General features: G+C 46.5%; 1 protein-coding gene across 1 annotated transcript in view; it reads left to right on the top strand.

Moving 5' to 3' along the window:
• The window catches only part of SOBP (sine oculis binding protein homolog), a 160,975-nt gene that overhangs the window by 116,329 nt on the left and 24,144 nt on the right, over positions 1-20,502 (top strand). The gene's annotated exons all lie outside the window — the stretch shown is intronic.

Genomic DNA, 20,502 nt, shown 5'->3' with positions numbered 1-20,502 from the left:
TTCTAAACTAAAAGCCTTATAAAGATGGACATTTTGGGTTTCATTTGCCTAGGATCAAGGGCCCTGAAAGAAGGATAGATAACCAAGGGACAGACAGACCGATAAAGGAGCAGGTGGGATAAATGTCTTCATCTTACACATCAGAGTTCTATTCAGAAATGGGGTTGTCTCTCTCTTGACCAACCAGGGAAACAAAATGCTATCAAATATTTGGTTAGAATTTTTATGTTATTGTTTTCCTTCACCGCAGAGCTTCCTGAGTGATGATCTGGGCACTGGGCATGATGAGTGAGGATGTTGTATAGGTACTTGTATGAAGGCAGAGTCACCTGTGCTTTAAGCGAGGGGAAACATGGCAAAGAAGGGTCCCAAGGTGGAAGAGATCACATCCTACTGGGGAGGGGGAATCAAGTTGGTCTGCTAGATTTGGCATCAGGAAGCTCGTTAGGCTGACATGTAATCAAAGGGTTTTCATCACATTTTATCTGTTTATTCCCCTCCCCAACAAAGAACCTAGTATCATCAAACATGCCCCCCATAGCTATTCACACCCTAACCTGCTACTTTCTGTAAGTATTTCATGAAAAGTGAAGCCCGACTGAGTCACTTAAACTTGTGATCTCAGCAGGTTTTGATTACACCCCTCATCAGTAAAAACTTAGATGTTATAACCTTTTCTTTGATTACTTCAGTGGCTCATCTTTGCACCCTCTGGGGTACCCCACTCCATGTTAAAGATCACGCTAGAGAAGTGTGCATAGGCTGTTGAAGGAAACTGGGTTTGTAGTAATAGCTCTTGTAGATAAGAAAAGCCCCAAGATGTACTAGTATACTGTAGCCTACACAGCCTGTCCCTGGACCATCCTAAGAGTATATTGGTGTCTGTGGGTGGCAGAGAGAAATTATAGAACAACTGTGAAACGCAATGTGAAGATTCTGTGTCACAAGTCCACTTACAGTGCGGAGTTTGTGTCAAACACATAGGTGGGTGATGCATTCCCAGAACCTCTCTGCTTGATCCTCAGGAGTTTTCAGGCTGCAGTAGATCATGGTTGGCAACCCTGGTGAGTGGGGCATTAGCAAACTCAGGTAGAAGGAGGAGGACAGAGGCTTCTGCGTTTGGGGTCCACTCAGCAGCCACACCTGCACCAGCCAAGCAGACAGCCTGCTCCCTCCCGCGTTCTGGGATAATTTTGTTTCTCAGGAATTAAATTCACACCTAGCAAACGGTAACTACAGTAATGCTGCATGTTGAACACATGTTCAGCTCTTCTCAAGGCAAGTGTTCAGTTGCTTATTATTCTCTCTCCCTCTCTCTTACACATGGTGTGTGTGTGTGTGGCGCGGGGGTGGGGGTGGGGGGGGGAGCTCCATTAGGCATTGGTTAAGACTTCGCAGTGGGATCATGCTCCTAACATGCTGCCCAAGTGTTTCAGGTTTGACCATCTGTGCTCTTTGACCTGTTCCTGACCAAGGGCCCCCAGCTCTGTGAGGCTCCCCCCACCAAAACCCAAACCTCCTATTTCCATAAGCCAGGCTGGGGCCACCAAAGAACTCACTTCAGAGAAATTCATTTACAGACACCTCTTCTTAGTCACATGTCCTCTCTCAGTTGGGGGCCACCTATTCCGCCACATAGATCATAAGCTCTGGGGAAAACTTGAAGAAAGCACTCAACACTAGCAAACCTCTATCAAGCACCAACCAAGTGTCAGGCACTTGGGAAGAGCTGGGAGCAGAAGGGAATGAGGCAGATTCTTCCCTTCCCACAGGTCTCATTTGGTCCAGAGCTGTCTGGGTCCCCCCGTGCAAGACAGCGGGGCCAGGACTGCCAAGATGGCCCATCTTCCTTTCTAGGGAGGAGCCATAACACCTCCTGGGACTGTCTCCTGTAAAATGCTTCAGAGCCCAGATCCTTGCTAGATCCTGAAGAGGAGGGCACATCAGAGGCACCTGGCCCACGGAGGGAGGCAGCAGGGAGTGAGGAGGAGGGACCTGAGAAAGAAGGACAGCTCATCTGAGCAGCCAGGAGTCCATGGCTGACTCATGGCCTTTGCTCAGGAGGCCCTGCAGGGCCAGGTGGCTGCCACACATGACCTTGGGGAGCCCCCCCCTAACTGCAGACGGGCTGAATCAGAATTCTACCCCCCCACACACACACACACGTGTAAGAGAGAGGGAGAGAGAATAATAAAGGCAACTGAACACTTGCCTTGAGAAGAGTTGAACATGTATTCAACATGCAGCATTACCATAGTTACCATTTGCTAGGTGTGAATGTAATACCTGGGAAACAAAATTATCCCAGAACGCGGCGGGGGGCGGGGCGTAAGCGGGGGCACTGTAGCAGGCTTGTCTGCTTGGCTGGTGCAGGTGTGGCTGCCCAGTGTATCCCAAACACAGGAGCCTGGCCTTGGCTTTTGCTTCCCAACCTGCCCAGCCAGTCCCATGAGGCTCTATCTTTTACTGCTGAAGATCAAATGATTCTGCATTGGTAGCTGCCCCAGTCCCCCCACCACTGAAGACTTCAGGGGTGCAGGCCTGTGGTAGTAACTGGGAACGATGTGAGGCCTTTGTGGGACTGTCTGAGCCTGGGGTGTTTATTATCATTTGAAATGGTGTTCTCCCAAGGCAGGGGCTGAGCCAAAGACCAGGAGCTGAAGAATAGTCATCTTCTTGGGGAAAGAAAGAAAAGGGCCAGCAATAGCAACAAAAAAGCCCTGCAGATGTGGAACTTGAAGGAATCTCGAGAGAGCAAACCTATTTTTAGCAGGAGTGGGCGCACACTGTGATAGGCGCCACAGGCTGCTGTCACTAACATTTGGCTATAAGCAACATTTTCATATTTAAACATGACAGCCCTGAAAATGAAGAAGAACCAACACTTTACCTGCTTGCTGATTAAACGCTATCACCTCCCCTGAGCTCAGTGGGAGGACCTGTTCCATGTGATGTCTGGCCCGGCGAGGCATTGGGTTCACCTGTGTTGCCATGGCTATGTACATGTCAGCCACTGATGGCAGGCTACTCCACAGCGGTGACAAGGATGCCATTCTCTCCAGGTGAAAATGCTGTGCAGTGTTACCTCTGTAGGAAAATGTTCAGTGCACTTTGCTCAATTAAGCATGCATGTGTGGAAATACAACACTCAAATGAGCAGGAATAAAAATATATTAAATCTGAAGAAGTTAAGTAATACCATTGGGAAAATCAATGAACTTGAGGTGAACCCAGCAATGTCAAAAACCAGAATCCCAGAAATGTGAGCCCTTCAGCAGTTTACCAGTCCCCAAATGAGACATATGCATTACATCCGCTATGTCCTGTATGAATATCTTGCCCAGATCAATATCAGGAAGCCTGGCACCCACGTTCTTTTTTGAAACTTTAAGCAGCAAGCACTTTCCTAAGTCCTACGGGAAAATAATTCACCGTTAAGGTAGTGAGTTTGATTATGGGGATGGAGGGCAAGATCTCTGAGGACAAGCCCTGGAAGATGAGCTTTCCACTCACCCACGGCCCATCGGACTGGCACCTGTTTCCATCCTGCTGAGGTTGTGTTAAATATTGGCACTCCTACTGGTCAGCGGTGGCTGAAAACTGAGTGAGAAGGAAAAGAGAAAGAAAATACCAGAGCAGAACTGATAGCCTCCAGTCAACCTGCATGCAGCTGTTTTTATTATTTCCAGCTCGTGTTGACATTGCTCTACTTGCAGAGAAGTATGAACTTTTCTAGACAATCAGCAAAGTAAAGCAAGACGAGCAGAGAGGTTGAAGGGTTTGCTCAGTCTCTCTGGGGCTTGGAGCAGTGGTTTCAAAATGTGGTCTCCACACCAGCAGCATTGGCATCACCTGGGAACTTGTTAAACATGAGGCTTCTCGGTCCCCACCCCAGACCCACTGAGTCAGAAATTCCAGGGGCAGGGCCCAGAAATTTATGGGGTTAAAATCCTATATAATAAAAGGGTAATATGCAAATAGACCAAACGGTGGAACAACCGAACAACCAATCAAAGCATAATATGCTAATGATATTCTCAGGCTGCTCAACCGCTCACTATGACGTGCACTGACCACCAGGGGGCAGATGCTCCAACTGGTAGGTTAGCTTGCTGCTGGGGTCTGGCCGATTGGGACTGAGCCAGATGGGCCGGATATGCTTTGGAACCCTCCTGTGGTCCCTCCCCAGCCCAGTCGTGCACCAGTGGGGTCCCTCAGCCTGGCCTGCACCCTCTAGAAATCTGGGACCCCTCGGGGGATGTTGGAGAGCCAGTTTCAGCCCGATCCTGCAGGCCACTCCCCTTGGGAGGTCGCTGCTGCGACAGTGCGAGCCCCTTCCAATCGGGGACGGACTGGGCGCGAGCCTGTGGCAGGCACAGTGGGGCTGGGATGAGCAGGAGCAGCAGGTAGGAGCTGCAGGCTGCATTGGACTGCGGGTTTCGGCCCAATCCCTGCAGGCCACCCAGCGGGACCCCACCCATGCATGAACGAATTCATGCACTGGGCCTCTAGTTTTTAATATTGTGGTAAAATATATGCAACATAATATTAGCCATTTTAACCATGTTAAGTGTAAAAGTCAGTGGTATTATTCTCAATGTTGTACAGTCGTCACCATTATCTGTTTCTAAAACTTTTTCATCACCCAAAAGAGAAACTCTGTAATCATTAAGCAGTATCTCCTCACCCCCTGTTTCCCCAGCCCTTGGTAATCTCTAATCTATTTTCTGTCTCTATAAATTTGCCTCTTCTAGATCTTTCATATGAATGGAATCATACAATACATGGCCTTTTGTGTCTGGCTTCTTTCACTTAGCATAATGTTTTCTGGGTTCATCCATGTTGTAGCATGTGTCAGTACTTTATTCCTTTTTATGGCTGAATAATATTTCATTGTATGGGTATGCCACCTTTTGTTGATCCATTCATCTGTTGATGGACACTGAGGTTGTTTCCACCCTTTGGCTATTGTGACTAATGCTGCAATGACCATTGGTGTTTAGACATCTGGAATCGGTGTTTTAACCAGCTCCTGGGGTGATTCTGATGTATACTTGAGTGGAGAAGCCCTGGCCCAGAGCCCCAGAGCTGCCTTTATGTAGGAACCCAGAAACTCAGTGGAGGCTGTGTGCCCTACTGCAGCTTTGTCCATCCCAGCCAGGGGTCAAGGCTGTGGACACTCACACCTCAGAGACGAATCTTTAGAGTTTCTCAAGGTCCTTCTAAGACTAATTCTAGAAGGAAAATATCCAGAATTGGGGTTCTCTTTGACTTTGTTTCATGAGTGATACCTTAAAATATTTCAAAGAGCCCTGGTGGGTGTGGCTCAGTTGGTTGGGCATTGTCCTGTGCACTGAAAAGTTGCCAGTTTAATTCCTGGTCAGGGTACATGCCTGGTTTGGGGCTCCATCCCTAATAGTGGGGATATGCAGAAAGCAGCCGATTGATGTTTCACTCTCACATTGATGTTTCTCAGTCTCTTTCCCTCTCCCTTCTTCTCTCTAAGGAATCAATAAAACTATTTTTTAAAGTATTTCAAAGGGATGGCAGAAAACCATTTATTAAAAATGCATACCCATTTGGTTGTTGTTGAGTGGAGTTTCACTCAGATATTTTGTTACTCTACGACTTCCTGGATATTAGCTATAACAAAGACCCACTCTAGTTTTTACGATGGAAATTGGGGTGGTTTTCTTTCTTTTGAGCATTATAATGGTAGTCAGTGGGAAGAAAACAAAGAAAGGAATTTTTTTTTCCTATAAGTTCAAAGATAGTTGGAAATGTTGTATGATTATTATCTTAAGCATTTACAAGTCCCAACATCTTATTCTTAACTAATTAATTCCTTCCTCTTCAAGGAGCTAAATAACTTGCTTGTGGCTGCACAGCTAGAAAATGAATAAGTCAGGATTAGAATTCACGTCTCAGTCCAAAGTTGTTGAATAAATCTATTCATACTGGCTGCTGGTGGTTTTAAATATTACCCCTTAGGCCAGTGATGGCGAACCTATGACACACGTGTCAGCACTGACACCATGCTGAGGATGAAACATTTGCTGCTCCTGAGGATGAAACATTTGCGACTAGAGTCTTGGAGTTAGTTTTTTCCTCAAAGTGACACACTACCCGAGTTATGCTCAGTTTTTTGGTGAAGTTTGACACACCAAGCTCAAAAGGTTGCCCATCACTGCCTTAGGCGATAGTTAGATTTTTAACAGAGGACTCCTAGACATGGAATATTTTAGCCTAAAGAAGTAAATCTCTAACGGTAGAATGTTATACTTGAGGAAGAGGAGGGGGAGACTTTCCCAGCAATTGCAAAATCCTACGGAGTAGTCTGCAAGTTCAGCTCTCAGAATCCCTGGAGGGCAGGTTCAGAAGGTGTTTCACCTGATGTGTCACACGCATATTGCGAATGAAATGGAGGTTAGATCGAGATTGAGGCAGCCTAGACGATGATGGTCTGAAAATCATACAGACAAGGGAAGCGACTGAGGATGAAAGAGCCAATATCCCCATTGTCAGGTATATGAAGGGTGACCATGTAGAAGAGAATACAGTCATGCTGGGTGGCCACGAGGGAGAGGACCAGGCCAATGGGTCAGGCTTGCAGGAAGGCAGATCTCTTCTTAGTACCAGAAAGGGTTGCTATCAAGCATAAGATGGGCAGCCTTGTGAGTGAGATGACCAGCCAAGCATATTGTAGTAGGGCTACCAACTGGAAGGTGGGATGAAATGACTCCCTGGTACCAGTTCAACTCCAAGGCATTATGACCTTGAACTTGCAAAAGTTGCCAAATTATTATATGATGAATGCAAAACCAGTATCAAAAGGGAATTTGATATTGATCTATTATTTTCACTTCTCAAAGTATGTCCCTCTTTTTAAAAAACATCACTCAGCATCACTGATGGAAATTTCTGAAATAGAGTTATTCTTTGGGGATTTCATCTCCTGTTTACAGATTGTTGTAGGGGAGCATCAACTTGAGTCTTCTGGTAACCGTGCACTGCTCTGACCTATTGGCATTTCCCTTTTTAAGCTAATAATTAAAAAACTCAAATGGAGCCACTCCATGGGTAAGGATCTTGGGAGACAGCAAAGCAGGAAAGATCCAGCTGGAGCCAGAGGCATGCGCAGGGACTGTGTGTGTCATCTTTCTATTGCATTCGGCTCACATTAGTGAGGGCTGAGGACTTGGGTGGTTGGCATGATCATGTTCTTCAGACATCTGAAGGATGTAAACACCGAGGATGGAAGGAATTTATTTAGTTCGAGACAAAGGGTATAATTAGGGTAGGAATAATGGAGTGAAATTAAGCAAAGAAAGATTTAGATTGAATATTAGTGGGGTACTTCCAAGCAATAGATTTGTGAAGCTTTTAGATATTTTCTAGGGAATGCTGTTCTGTATTTTCCAAGTGGGTTGAAAATCAAAGGGATAAAGGCTGAAATAATCTTGAAGAAACCGGGCCTCTGGGGATAAGGCGAATGGAGAGCCTTAGCTTTCACTGCTTCCCTCTAGTCTTTCTTATAAACATGAAAAGCTCAGCAGGTGATTCCTTTCTGAATGACTGTCTACCAATAGCAAGTGCTTGCTCTTCTTAAAACCAGGAGTTATTAAAAGGATGGTGTGTTCCCAAAAGAAAAAAAATTGAATGTGAGAATCAGAGGAAAATTCTGGAGGGAATCTGGGCTGACTTCCCCACCTGCTTGTTAGTTCTGCCTCCAGAAGGCAGGAAGGGGAGGCCAACTCCATCCGTTCCTGTGATTGGTGGGCAAGGGTCTTGAGCTATTGTTTTTTTGTTTTTTGAATATATATTTTTATTGATTTCAGTGAGGAAGGGAGAGAGAGAGATAGAAACATCAATGATGAGAGTGAATTATTGATTAGCTGCCTCCTGCAACCCCCCACTTGGGACCGAGCCTGCAACCTGGACATGTGCTTTGACTGGGAATTGAACCATGACTTCTTGGTTCATAGACTGATGCTCAACCACTGAGCCATGCTGGTCAGGCAGAACCATTGGGTTTGAAGGAGATCCCTGTTACCGGGAGCACTGAGCATGGTTGAGGAAGACGGAAGCCTCTGCCATTGCCGAACTCTCTCTCAATAAGCCCCCAGTTTTTCTTTTCCTCTGGAGCATTTCCCCTATGTGCACGGAATCTACTAGTACTTGTCCTTTCCACAGTCCAGTACGGACAACTCTTCCAAGGTGGACCTGGCCTCTGGGCGCCTCCAGCCACTATTGTGGGACTTGCAGCCTTCCGGGCTGGCAGTGCTGGGCACCATGCATTGCCTGGAGGGTGCACCGAGCCCGGGTTTCCTTCTGAGATTTAATTAGAGACATCTGCATTTAGGTGTTTTGCATGAGCCACTTGACAGTATTGACAGGTAAAGCAATGGAAAGGTATGCTGACATTTGGTAGAGATTTTTCGCTTCTCCTGTGGTCACAGAGCTGGGCAGCTGGGGGCTCTTTTTCTATTACAAGGGTAGCGCCCACATAATTTTCCACTTTGACTCCTACATCTTTTTTTATTGAGTAAAATGGCATTTGACTCTTTAAAACAGACCATGGCTGGTCTGTGCTGCTAGCTTTGTCTTAAAAGGGAATGCAGTTCTTAAATAGAAACCAAATTGGAAACTGTTGTGAGGGGCCCATTGAGGGGCCCAGCGCACACGGGTCTCCTGATTCCTCCGACGGCAGTAGCAGTGGGGCCACCGTCTCCAGGCAGTGACACTGCGGCCTCGGTGCTCCCGCCCTTGCATTTATACGGCCTAGACCGTCCTGCCTGGCTCGGAATCTCCGATCCATTGAAGTCGAACCTCATTGCATTCAGGCTTTTGGGGAGGACACTCTCTCTGTCCTCAGGGGTCCTGTGTTTGAGCCGAGAGAGGACGGCTGAGTTAGACTCTCAGCAGCAGAGAGAGGCACGGGAGCGGCTGACAGGGATGATGAAAGGAGAGGAGGGAAGGACAGAGCAAAGCAGCAGCGCTCGCCCAGGAGGGTGGCTGCTGGGCACCAGAGGAGAAGTGTACTGGCTTGAGGGCACTGGGGAAGGCAGGGAGAGCTCCTAATGAGGTTTCTGTGTGCGCTCCTGTTTTTGAAATTTTATGCTGGAGCCTCATCACAGTATGAGGTAACATCCAAGGAACTGCTCACATGCCCCCCTCATCCATTTCCTACCCCTGCTTCTGAAGAGGGCTGCGCTCCCCACCCCGGAGATCTCCAGGGGCACCATGAAACTCTCCGACGCAGACGGACTTGGAGTCTTGCTCATTGAAAAAGTCGGCGTAACAGCCAGGCATGTGTGTGTTGAAAAGAGGTGGGTGATTTTGGGATAGGGCTGGGTTAGCGTTGCACTTGCTGTTACTGAACAGCAGACGTGTCTTCAGCTCCCAGCACAGTTGTCTGTCTCAGTGTGACTCCCGCTTACTGCATGTTGAGCTGCAGGAAGTCCAGCTGATGCAAATAGATTAATATTTAAAAAGTAATACAGGAGAATGAGGTTCCAAACGTGTAACGTTTAATTATTAAAAACCCGTAATGGAATTTGAATCCAAACTCACATCTCACTGGTGCACAGCAAAAAGCTCAATTAGCCAGCGAGCCTGCTCACGCCACGGCTCATGGTGACCATCACAGCACCCAGCCCATGTTCTCTTAAACTCTCTAGCAGCATAGATATGGGCAGCTTAGGTAGTGTTATCCTTTCTCATTAGACCAGTGGTCGGCAAACTCATTAGTCAACAGAGCCGGAGTTTGCCGACCACTGCATTAGATAATTGTTGCAACTCTTTTTTAGTCAAATTGATGGCTAAAGTGACTGTACATTGTTAACAGGACTTACAAAAGAATTTGAGTTACTTCCAAGTGGTGGGACTTGGGAGAGTTAGGTTACCTGGTAGAAATCACAGTATTAGGATATTCATGCTACCACTGAGTTTATCGAGGCCGCCAAGTATGTGTTACAGGACGCAGGTGTCTGATTAGAAGGATTTACTCAGTCCAGGGATACTTAATCACTGGTTTTCCTTTGAGACTACAGTTCTCCTGGCCCTGTAGGACACAAGTGTCACTCGCTCTTGATAAGGGTGAATTTGCCCAGAGGCCTGAGGCAGAGAACGGCCAAAGGAAGAGATAAAATGATTGGTGTGACTCGGAGTAGAATGAACCCACAAAGACCAACTGAAGCTATTTCAAAATCAGTGTGCCAGCAAGACTGGTGGAGGTAGCATCTCTTGAATTTATATTTTTATTCAGCATGGCAGATAAGGAGAGTCCTTTGTGTGCGAATATCAAACTATGGATATGCCATTGGTTGTGCGTTAAGAGTTTGCCCCTCCGCGTGGTGGCTCGTTTCTCATGAGATGCTCACGAACTCATCTGTAAAGCAGAAAATGCAGTGATGTGACCTAAAATGCTCTCGGCGGGCTCCGGGGTTTGGAAGGTCACACACTAGGTAACGGTATTTATGACATGCTGCCGGGTGCTCGGGCTGTGTGGGGTAACTGGAACTGAGGACAGAAATTGAGTTTGTAGTGACTACAGAAGCTGAAACCACAGGCTGAAATGTAATAGGGTCCAGGGCGGGGTGAGCACAGGAAGCTGATGAGAGGTGAGGGGGGAGCTGTAGGGCTGGGGAAAGTGCTGCGAGGGGAAGAGTAACCTTGATTCCTGGCAGGACAGAGCCTACTAAGATGCAGAAGAGTAAATCGAGTCACCTCCACCTTCCCTACAATTCGGTCAACAACCAGCAGCTGCATGTGGAACCCTTATCATGGGCAAGACTGTGTGCTGAGGTGTAGGAGTTCCAGGGGAGCCCTGGCGGCGTGCTGGGTGGTTAGTGCATCAGCCTGCACACTGAAAGGTAGCAGGTTCCGTTCCCAGTCAAGGGCATGTACCTGGGTTATAGGATGGATGCCCGGCCCAGTCCAGGTATGTACAGGAGGTAACCAATCGACGTGTCTCTCTTGCATAGGTCTCTCTCTCTCTCTCCCACTTCCGCTCTCTCTAAAAATCAATGGGAAAAATATCCTCAGGTGAGGATTAACAAAAAACAAACACAAGTTCCGTGGGACCCAGGCCTAGGTTCTCATCCAAATCATTAAAGTAACATTTTCCAAAGTGTTTTTCTACACGATCCCACGAGAAGAGGGGCTCCGTATTTGGAAAGCTGAGGAAGTGCTGGGTTAATGCAGTTAAACATGCTTCTTTTCTGCAGAGCTTCTCAGAGGCTTAAACATGGCAACGCGCCTTGAGAATCTCCAAAAGAAACAGGCTAGGCCGCATTTCCTAAGCGCATTGGCCCATGAGTCCTTTTCTCGGGGGCAGAACATTGGTGGGACGAGTGTTCTTCAGAACACCCTTTCGGCGATAGAGAGCTGGGTAGGCGCCGTCCTTGAGCAGGGGCAGTGCAGTGGGTTAGCAATGGGCAAGCCCTGATGTCGCGGCCACATTTCCTTTCTGGGGTGACCTTCAGAAGCAGTGCTGGTGTGGATAGGTGTATGTAAGAGGCCTGTCCTGGTGTCAACTTCCTGCTTCTGAACCTGCAGAAAACACTGCTCCCAACCCTTGGGTGTCCAATGGTCCACCCCAGCCCTGGGCACCCCACACCGGTAGCAGGGTGCACGATAGTAATGTGTCCCAAGGGGCTTTTAACCGCAGGAAGTATGGGGGATTATGCAGGACTTTGAAGTCACTGTACCTTCCTAGATTTTCCTCACCTCTCAATAGAGAGCAATACCTGGAAGGGTCATGGTAAGAATTAAACCGGAGAAAGGGTATAAAGCTGGGTTAGATCCTTGGCTTTCCTAAACTTGTGGAGACTTGGTATAAAGCCGAAGGGAATACGCATCATGGAATAGCCTTTGCTGCCCATCACCATGTAGCACAGGCGACTGTTCTGGCGGCAGAGAGGGTCCCACAGCGCTACCAACCAGGCAGCCGGCTCTCTAATTGCCCCCAGGAGTAGGCATCATTGCCCCCTGCTTTAGCACATGGCCTTGTCAGGATTTGAAACTCCCTGCCTCTTGACTTCTACTCCTGCCCCTTCGGGCCCTTCTCCCCACTCTGCCTGGTGACCTCTGCTACCCCACGGCTTCTGCTTTTTCCCTGTCCTCTGTGGTCCTCTGGCTTCATTCCACGACCACTACCCCCACCATGACTTAGTCTCTTGGAGTTACCTTGATTCCCAACTCCCCAAAGAAGAAACTGCTATTGGTTTGTTAAATTACTCTGTGCCCCGTTAGGCAGAGCCACACCAAGGTCTTGAGATGTCCTAGGGTCCAGGCAACCATGGCTAGGGAAGCAGCGGGGCGGTGGCCAGGGCAGGCTCGCAGCATCTGATGGGTTCTGTGCTGACACAAAGGTAGTTGTACACAGTTCTCCTCCTCCTCCTCTTTCTCCCCTTTTCTGTCCCTCCCACTTCTGCACATGCCAGTCTGGACCAAGGGCATGCCTCGATAAAGCAGAATCTACTCCACATGCCTGTTATTTCACTCTTAGGTACTGGGCACTAGAAGAGAGGCCCCCCTCACATATTTACATCACCCACCAGCTATGCCTTTCCTTCGTGTCTTACTGGAGCTTAGGCCCACTGCACAGGCTGTTTGAGTAGGCTATTCTGTCACACACTTCTCTTCTCACCCAGTGGTATAGTTGGTCAGGTGGAAAGCATACTTCCCCGTGTGTTTCCTTCTTCAGAGTAGAACAAATAATGATAAGGTTAGTTTCACAGAGGCTATGTGATGGGGCCTTTTACCCAAATAATGAGAATTGATATATAATTCTTGCTAGTCTGAATTTATTTATCTCTAAACGAAGGTACGTTATCTGGCTGTCTTTTTTACAGACTTCTGGTGAGTGGTATTGTGATCACGTCGATTGAGCTATTTGAATTTACCGGAAGAAAGGAGTTATATAACAGGTGTCTTTAAATATATACAGGTTGTCTCGCTTCACACCATTTAGCACTTCAGACATTCAGCCTGGATGGGGAGATTGGGCTGGGCTGACCCAGGCTTTGCTTATAAGGATGGAGTTGTAAGAGGGATGCTCAGTGGAGAATCTAGCATTAGTGGACTGTTGGCTTTCAACCAGGTATTTATCACAGCGGGATGGCTAAATTCATAGAACAAAGATGGAAGAGAACCAGGCAAACCAGCAGTTCACAAACATGCAGGAAGCTTTTCAGAAACAAAGGAACCAACATGTAGATCCGAAATCAGAAGTAGTCCAGCATCTCCCCCCTAGATACTTAAGAAACTATCACCAAGTGGGCACTCTCACACAAGTTTTAATTAACGAAAAAGACAATAGGCAACCTAAATTATTTCATTTCCCGAAGTTTGTGGCCCCAGCACTCGGGGCCTTTTAAATTTGCAGTATTGTGCACCAGATGCCATAAATGTCACATTTGCACACAACTGAGCATGAAGGATTCCATTGGTGATTCTGGCCTGGGTGACTGGTGCTGGCCTGAAGCTGAGCCTAGGGCTAAAACACCCATGAGCTTAAGACCACAACCTGGCCTGCAAGCCTCCTCATTATTGCAATTATGTTGCTGTCAAACACTCCTCCACAAGCCATTAGGAACACAGTGGAGAATTTGGGGTCCAAGGTTTTGTTGATTTGGGTTTTATTTTTGTGGTATGCTTTTTACTTGGAAGTACACAACCTAGGAAAATTCATAGTAGTGGAATTTCTCTTTGTTTTTTATAGCTGAGATTTAATAGAAGAATAATGGGTAAATAAGAGTAGAGTGTAGGTGGACCAGTTGGCTGGTTTAAAAAAATATATCTGAATGTTATTTTTATGTATTTATAATAATAAAATTAAAATATCTATATTTACATGACACTTTCTGTTTTTCAGAGGACTTCCATTTCCACTATTTGTTTTGATTGTCACAATAGATCTTGAGGTTAGCAGAGGCTCCGGGGCACAGACACAGGACCCCAGGTTGCAGGGTAGGCAAGACATGGGTTTCTGCTCCCGAGCCCGCCTCTTTCCTCACTGAGCCATGCTGCTTCCCAAGGAAAGAGCCGAAGCCCGGGCATCGATTGGCAATCCGAAAGAATGTATTTAGAGATTTAAGGTTCTAATCAGGAAAACTTTAAGTTGTGAGGTGCTGAAGAGAGGCAAAAGCTGTTCAGTAAACTTGTAAAACTGGACGCAGTGAAACAGCAGGTATGAGCCAGGGAGAGATGTGTATTGAAGACGGGGCCAGTCCTTCTCAAGAGTAAGCAAAGTCACGAACAGGAATGAACGAAAGGCTTCTGACATCTCCCTACCAGTGCAGGGAGAGGGAAGGGCCACGTTACCCTGGACTGTGGGCATAAAAAGATGAAGACAATCTCAGAGATACCACTGAGACTTGGAGGGGAAGTGATGCCTAGATAGACTAGAGCTAACATAGGAATTGAATATGAAACAACAGGCCCCACCAAGTGCCGAGGAGGTGAGTACAATTCAGGAAAATATATCCTTGTATATATTTGTAGGCTCTAGAGTTTAGGGAAACCACATAATCATTTTCCAGGAACATGGGAAAACAATAGCTCCTGTACAAGTTTGTTGTCAGAATTAACAGAGATAACTTAAGTGAAAGCTTCCGGCTTGGTCCATAACAGATATTCAGTATAGCTTTGTTTTTGAAAAGCAAAGACCTACCAGCAGGATATGACTGTTAAAACTTACATCCTTTCTTGGGTGGCATGAATGGGGGGATAGTGTTCTGTGTGAGGGAGGGGGGGGTGCCCTGGACTCTGTGCCCGTCAGGCTGCTGCGCTCCACTCTGGGCTGCTCCCTTTAGGAGGGGCGTTACCACGGTGAAGCACATGCCTGGGTAAAAGGCACGGGACAGACAGGACAGGAGGGCCCTGGGAACTTGTCCCCTAGGGAATGAGCCAAGGAACCGGAAATGTTTAAAAATAGCAATCCGGGGAAACTGTGATGGCTCTTTTCTAAGTATTTGAAAGGCTGAGATTTGGAAAAGGAGTGGCCTGTGCTGGGAGACCCTGGTGAACAGAACTACTGTCCGTGGGTGGAAGTGACAGGGATGTGGAGTTGCTAAATTTTCTAATAATCAAAGCTGTCCGGCAACAACATAGGCTGCACAGGGCTTTGCATTTACAGGGCAACCCACTTTAGAGGCCGCCAGAGAAGACAGGAGAAAGACCACCGTGGTGTGAATCACTCTTTGGCTGTGTGGATGGATTGGATAGTTCTCCCTGTCATAGGAAGAATGAATGCCCCCTGAAGACCATCTATGGGTGAACGGAAACCCAAGCTCGCTGAAGGCGATAGGTTGTGCTTGCCTTTGATTCTGGAATCTCAAAATAAAGTTATTAGCAAATGTTAGTCAAATGTTTTAATCCTATAGTTTTAAAGTAAAATGCAAAAAAAATATATATATATATATATAATAATAATCCTTGAGATCGTGGGGGCAGTATGGGCTTTGAAGCCAGACAGATCTAAGTTAGAGTCTGCATCTGCCATTGATTGTCTGTGTAGGTAATCTTGGGCAAGTTATTTAACCTATCTAAACCCCAGTTATCTCTATGATAAGATACTTGTGGATATTAATGAAGTAATCCATATAACATGCTCAGCATGGTTACCAGTGTTTAAATAATGCTAGCTATTGTTACTAGTATAATTTATTAGCACATCAAATTGGGGCTTCCATTAGGCACTACAATAAAAGCCATAGTTTTCGATGGAGTGTGCCGGAGAGATCTGAGGACTGGTCAGAGATGGGCGGAAGTGGGTCAGTCCTGGCCATCCACAGGCAGAAGCTGGTTCATCCAGGGAGCAGAGAAGTAAGCAGGAGGCTGTTAAAAGAGGACTGAATGAGGCATTGCAACTAAAGCCCTTAGCCAGGTGCCTGGTAGATGCCAAGCAATCCATATGTACGTAGTTGGTAAGTGAATGAGAGGTCACCAGGAGCAGCTGCAAGCTTTGGAGAAGCAGTGGAGAGGGAGCAGAGAGGCTGTTAATGCTGCCCAGCCATGCCCTGGACCCGGACCACCTGCACACACACACCGCCTTAGTTATGGCATTTCAGAGGTACTGCCCATCGTCGATGCCAAGGCAGGTGAGGAGGCTGGGAGGCAGATTCAGTAAAACCCCGGGGGGAAAAAGACTGCTTCAGGTGTCGCAGGGAATAACTGCAGTCCTTCCCCAAATTCCCATCGTTGATACGTGACTAGCTGTGTTGTTTAACTAAAGCCGCAGGTTTTGAATTACGATTTTTGACATTTTCTGCAAAGTCTGCGTGAAGGGAGAAATGAATAGGGTGAACAACTGCAGATAGAAGCCAGGCAACTAGCACACTTCACTTTGAACGCGTCAATTTGACGGGTCTCCCTTTCTACTCAAGTACAACCCATGGTCCCTCCCCTCAACTTTGTCAGGTAGAGAAAGACTCTTCTCGTCACAAATAATGGAACGTCAACCACTCAGGTGTGCATTTAGGAAACAGAGAGAATAGGGGTAAATGAGATCAAAGGTACATTTGAAAAGAAATCCAAATATATATTTTTAAAAACAAGGAGAGTTACAATGAACACGGTAACTACAAATCTGAAAAAAATTCAGGTGTGCATTTGAAAAACAGAGTCACAGTGTTGGATTAGAAGAACAAAGGGGAGTACAATATTGAGAGAGTAAAATATTGACTATTTTTTAGTTAAAAACTTAGTTGAATTTTAACCTTTAGAACAAGTCTGTTGATGGGGAGTGTGGCGTACTTCCGGGGGCAGGAGGTATATGCAAATTTCTCCCATGACTGTCAATAGACAGATTCGGAGTCTTTCCTGCACTGGGTCCCAGGCCAGTGCCTTTCTGAGCACATCTCAGCACTCATTTTTGAATAAGTAAAAAACATTACAAATAGGAGCTCAGTTTTCCCCTAAGCTTCACTTTGAAGCAAAGATGATTAAATAAGAACAAAACAAAAATGTGCAGGTGGTTAAATAAAAACAAACAAACAAACAAAAAATAAGCTGTATGAATTCAGGTGATGTTTCTTACTTAACTCATATCCCCGGTTCCTAGCCCAGTGCCTGACACATGGTGGGTCCTCAGTAAATATTCACTTAGGAATGAGTAAATTGGATTATGTGATGGCAGATTTCCAGAGCAGGTCATAGTTATAGTATCTGGAATTGATTAAGAAAGAAAAAAAAGAGAGAGAAAATCGAGTGACGGGGCATGGCAATGGGAGGTTGGGGAGGATGTCGCTCTCTGCTTTTGCGTAGCATGCTGTCCATGTCTGCGATTACCTGCTGGTTATTTCGTCCGCACGTGTTTCCCGGCAGTGCTGTCACTGTTGATGATTTCACGTCACAGCTGAGCACCCGAGGCTCAGAGTGATTAAGCGCCTGGCCCACCAGGAGCTGGAGGCTGAGGGAGTGGACTGGAATCCGGTTGGCGACCCTGCTCCAAAGGTTTCCTTAAACCAGCGGTCGCCAACCTTTCGGACCTCACGGACCACCAGTGGTCCACGGACCACCGGTTGGCGACCGCTGGACTAGATGACCTCTGAGGTACCTCCAGGCCTGGATGTCATTGCTCTGAGATGTCTTGGGCCAGTGGTCGGCAAACTCGTTAGTCAACAGAGCCAAATATCAACAGTACAACGATTGAAATTTCTTTGGAGAGCCAAATTTTTTAAACTTAAACTTCTTCTAACGCTACTTCTTCAAATTAGACTCGCCCAGGCCGTGGTATTTTGTGGAAGAGCCACACTCAAGGGGCCAAAGAGCCGCATGTGGCTCGCGAGCCGCAGTTTGCCCACCACTGTCTTGGGCTATTTCTGTGTCCTCTCAGGGCCAAGTAACTGGAAAACAGAGAGGCTGACATTTGGCACCAGGTAGACCAGATTTTCCAATGTTTTGAGTGTTTCACTTTCCATCTAGATAACTTGTGCTAGGAAGAGGTAAGTTGTCTTTGTCCAGCTTAAAGCAGAGAGTTTTGTGATGATATGCTAATGTTCTTAGGCAACCTAATACGTCAAACCAAAGGAAAAAATCACCTTCTGAATCATGTTTGGCTGTGAGGATGGGCCCGTGGTCACTGCATATAGGCCAGGATTCCATGTTTGCTTTGGCTGTGGAAACAGAAGCTTGGGTCAGTAATGAGCTGTTTGTCAGTGCTCACTGAGATCCAAAAACACCAAGTCCATCTCTGCTCTGCCTTTGCACGGCGCAGGCGGAAGGGAGGGGTCTGCCCTGCTGACCTGGGCCAAGATTTCTGAAACCCAGCTCAAAACTTAGAAGCAGAACGTGAGTCACAGTGTAAGGTTCCTACAGGGCAGTTTTCTTATGAGATTTTCAGTTCTGACAAAGGTGCTCATTAGCCTCTCCTTGAGTTCCCAATCCCATTTGAGGAGAGAGGAGAGAAAAAGAGAGACTCACAAACTACAAAGCAAAAATAAAATAAAATAAAAAAGAAAGAAAGACACAAATAAGACCCTTAAAAAGAACGATGTAGCAAACATCATCATGTTGGAATCTAAGCCAGCAGAAAACTTATTTTGAAAATGAAATTCTCCATGAATTTGCTTTTTTTCCTTCTTAAAAAAGGACAATAGCCCTGGTGGTTCTAAATCCCTCTCCTGATTTCTGCATGGCTTCACATATCTATAGTTAGGTCATCTTTTTCCTTCCTACACTCTCTAATCCAATTTTGCAAGGAAACTTGGAATGGTGGGCTTGGTTTCCCATCAGGTTTTGATGCACCCTCTCCCCTCCATGGAGGCTCCTCCTCCTCCACATTCTGCCATTCGGGGCTTGGGTCATCCTGCCTTCAAGGTGTGTGACAGATCCAGTGGCTCTGCCATGCAATGAGTCAAGCGGATCGTTCATCAGCTCTATTTTTTAATAAAACATGAGTAGCACAGTTTATGGCTTCCACTATTCAAACAGCAGTTGAGCCTAAGAGGAATTATTCATTTTAATGGTCCTAACACTCATTTCCAAGCAGCGGTGCTGTTTTATCAGGCTTTGCCTGAATTAGAGATTGACTGGCTTTGGAAAAAGAAGATGGCTCAGCAGGAGTTGAATAGAGCGTTCTCAGGCAGCTGGACATGGTTCCTTGTCACTGCAGACAGCCCCTCTGTTATCTCTGGGAAAGTTTCCTAGGAGGTGGGGTGGGCAGCTGGTGTCTGCGAGGTGCCGCGTGTACTTGCCCAGAGAGAAGCATGCACCATTCTGTCTCAAAGCAGCGCAGGTTCATAGGAAAGCTGTGGATGAAGATTTGCCTTTTCCTCCTCACACTGCCATAGAGACATCCTTCCATTAAATTAAAATGAACTTAAACATATGGGATGTTCCTGGGACATCAGCAACCATGAGGGAAACAGGCTAAGGACTGAAACAACGCACTATAAATGCCTGACATACAAGCAGTACCTGTTACCACTATTAGCTCCATTCACAGAGGAAGCAACTGACGCTGAGCTTTCCATAAGATTTCACTGCTAGTAAATAAACAATGGAGTCTGGACTCAAACCCCATCTTCTGATTCCAAATCCCACGTGATTTCCATGGCATCCTTTGCCACCCAAGTGCCCTGATGGAGGTAGTGTCTAAATGCAAAGGAACAGTTGATGGTGGGACCATGGGACTCCAGGGTCAAATTAGAAGCAAGTGTTTAGGTGGGGTCAGTCTGAGGCCCTCAACTCACATAAGGTGACTACAGCTGTGGGCTCAAATCCTTCAAAGCACTGACCACCCTCACCCATGTCTCTTCATCCTCCTTTGCTTCACCCTTGGGTGAACTCATGATTTTTGAACTGGCCTGGAGTGAGGATCAATGCCACATTTAACAGGCCAAGATCAAAGGAACCAGCATCTTTAAAAAAAAAAAATTTTTTTTATTGTTTAAAGTATTACGTAAGTCTTCTTTTCCCCCATTGACCTCTCCCTGGCTGCCCCCACTCCCCAGCACATGCCCTCACCCCCCTACTGTCCGTGTCCATTGGTTATGCTCATATGTATGCATACAAGTCTTTTGGTTGATCTCTTACCCCCTCACCCCCTGCCTTCTCTCATAGGTTGGACTGTCTGGAACCAGCATCTTATTGCAAGTTACAATTTTGCTTAAGGAGCTACAGCTTCTGAGCTGTTACATGGGCCCTATATTTGTGGAAAGTCAGGAGCATGTGAAGGTTTTGTTTTGTTTTTTGAAATTGTTGATGGCATTCAAAGGATTATTAGTGTCTTCTTACTGTTCCATTGCTGAAAATGTCTTTGCCTAGGTAAGAAAGATTTCAGCAAAGGGGTTCCTTAATGAAATAGTGCCTGATGCCAGATTACCACTCAGAAGACAGTGCTGGGTTCCATTAAAGAATGAACTTCACTCTCACAGCTGACAGCTGATTAATGTGCTAATTAGGAACCCTGGCCCCCTCCCCCAGCCACCCAAATCTTCTCTCTCAAGCCCAGCAGAATGTATATATTGTGCCCATGTGGGTAACCTTATGGCA

Source organism: Cnephaeus nilssonii (genome assembly GCF_951640355.1).
Source record: "Cnephaeus nilssonii genome assembly, chromosome: 9".
Lineage (NCBI taxonomy): Eukaryota > Metazoa > Chordata > Mammalia > Chiroptera > Vespertilionidae > Cnephaeus > Cnephaeus nilssonii.
Note: the sequence above shows the minus strand (reverse complement) of the source record. Positions and strands in the feature narration are given on the sequence as shown.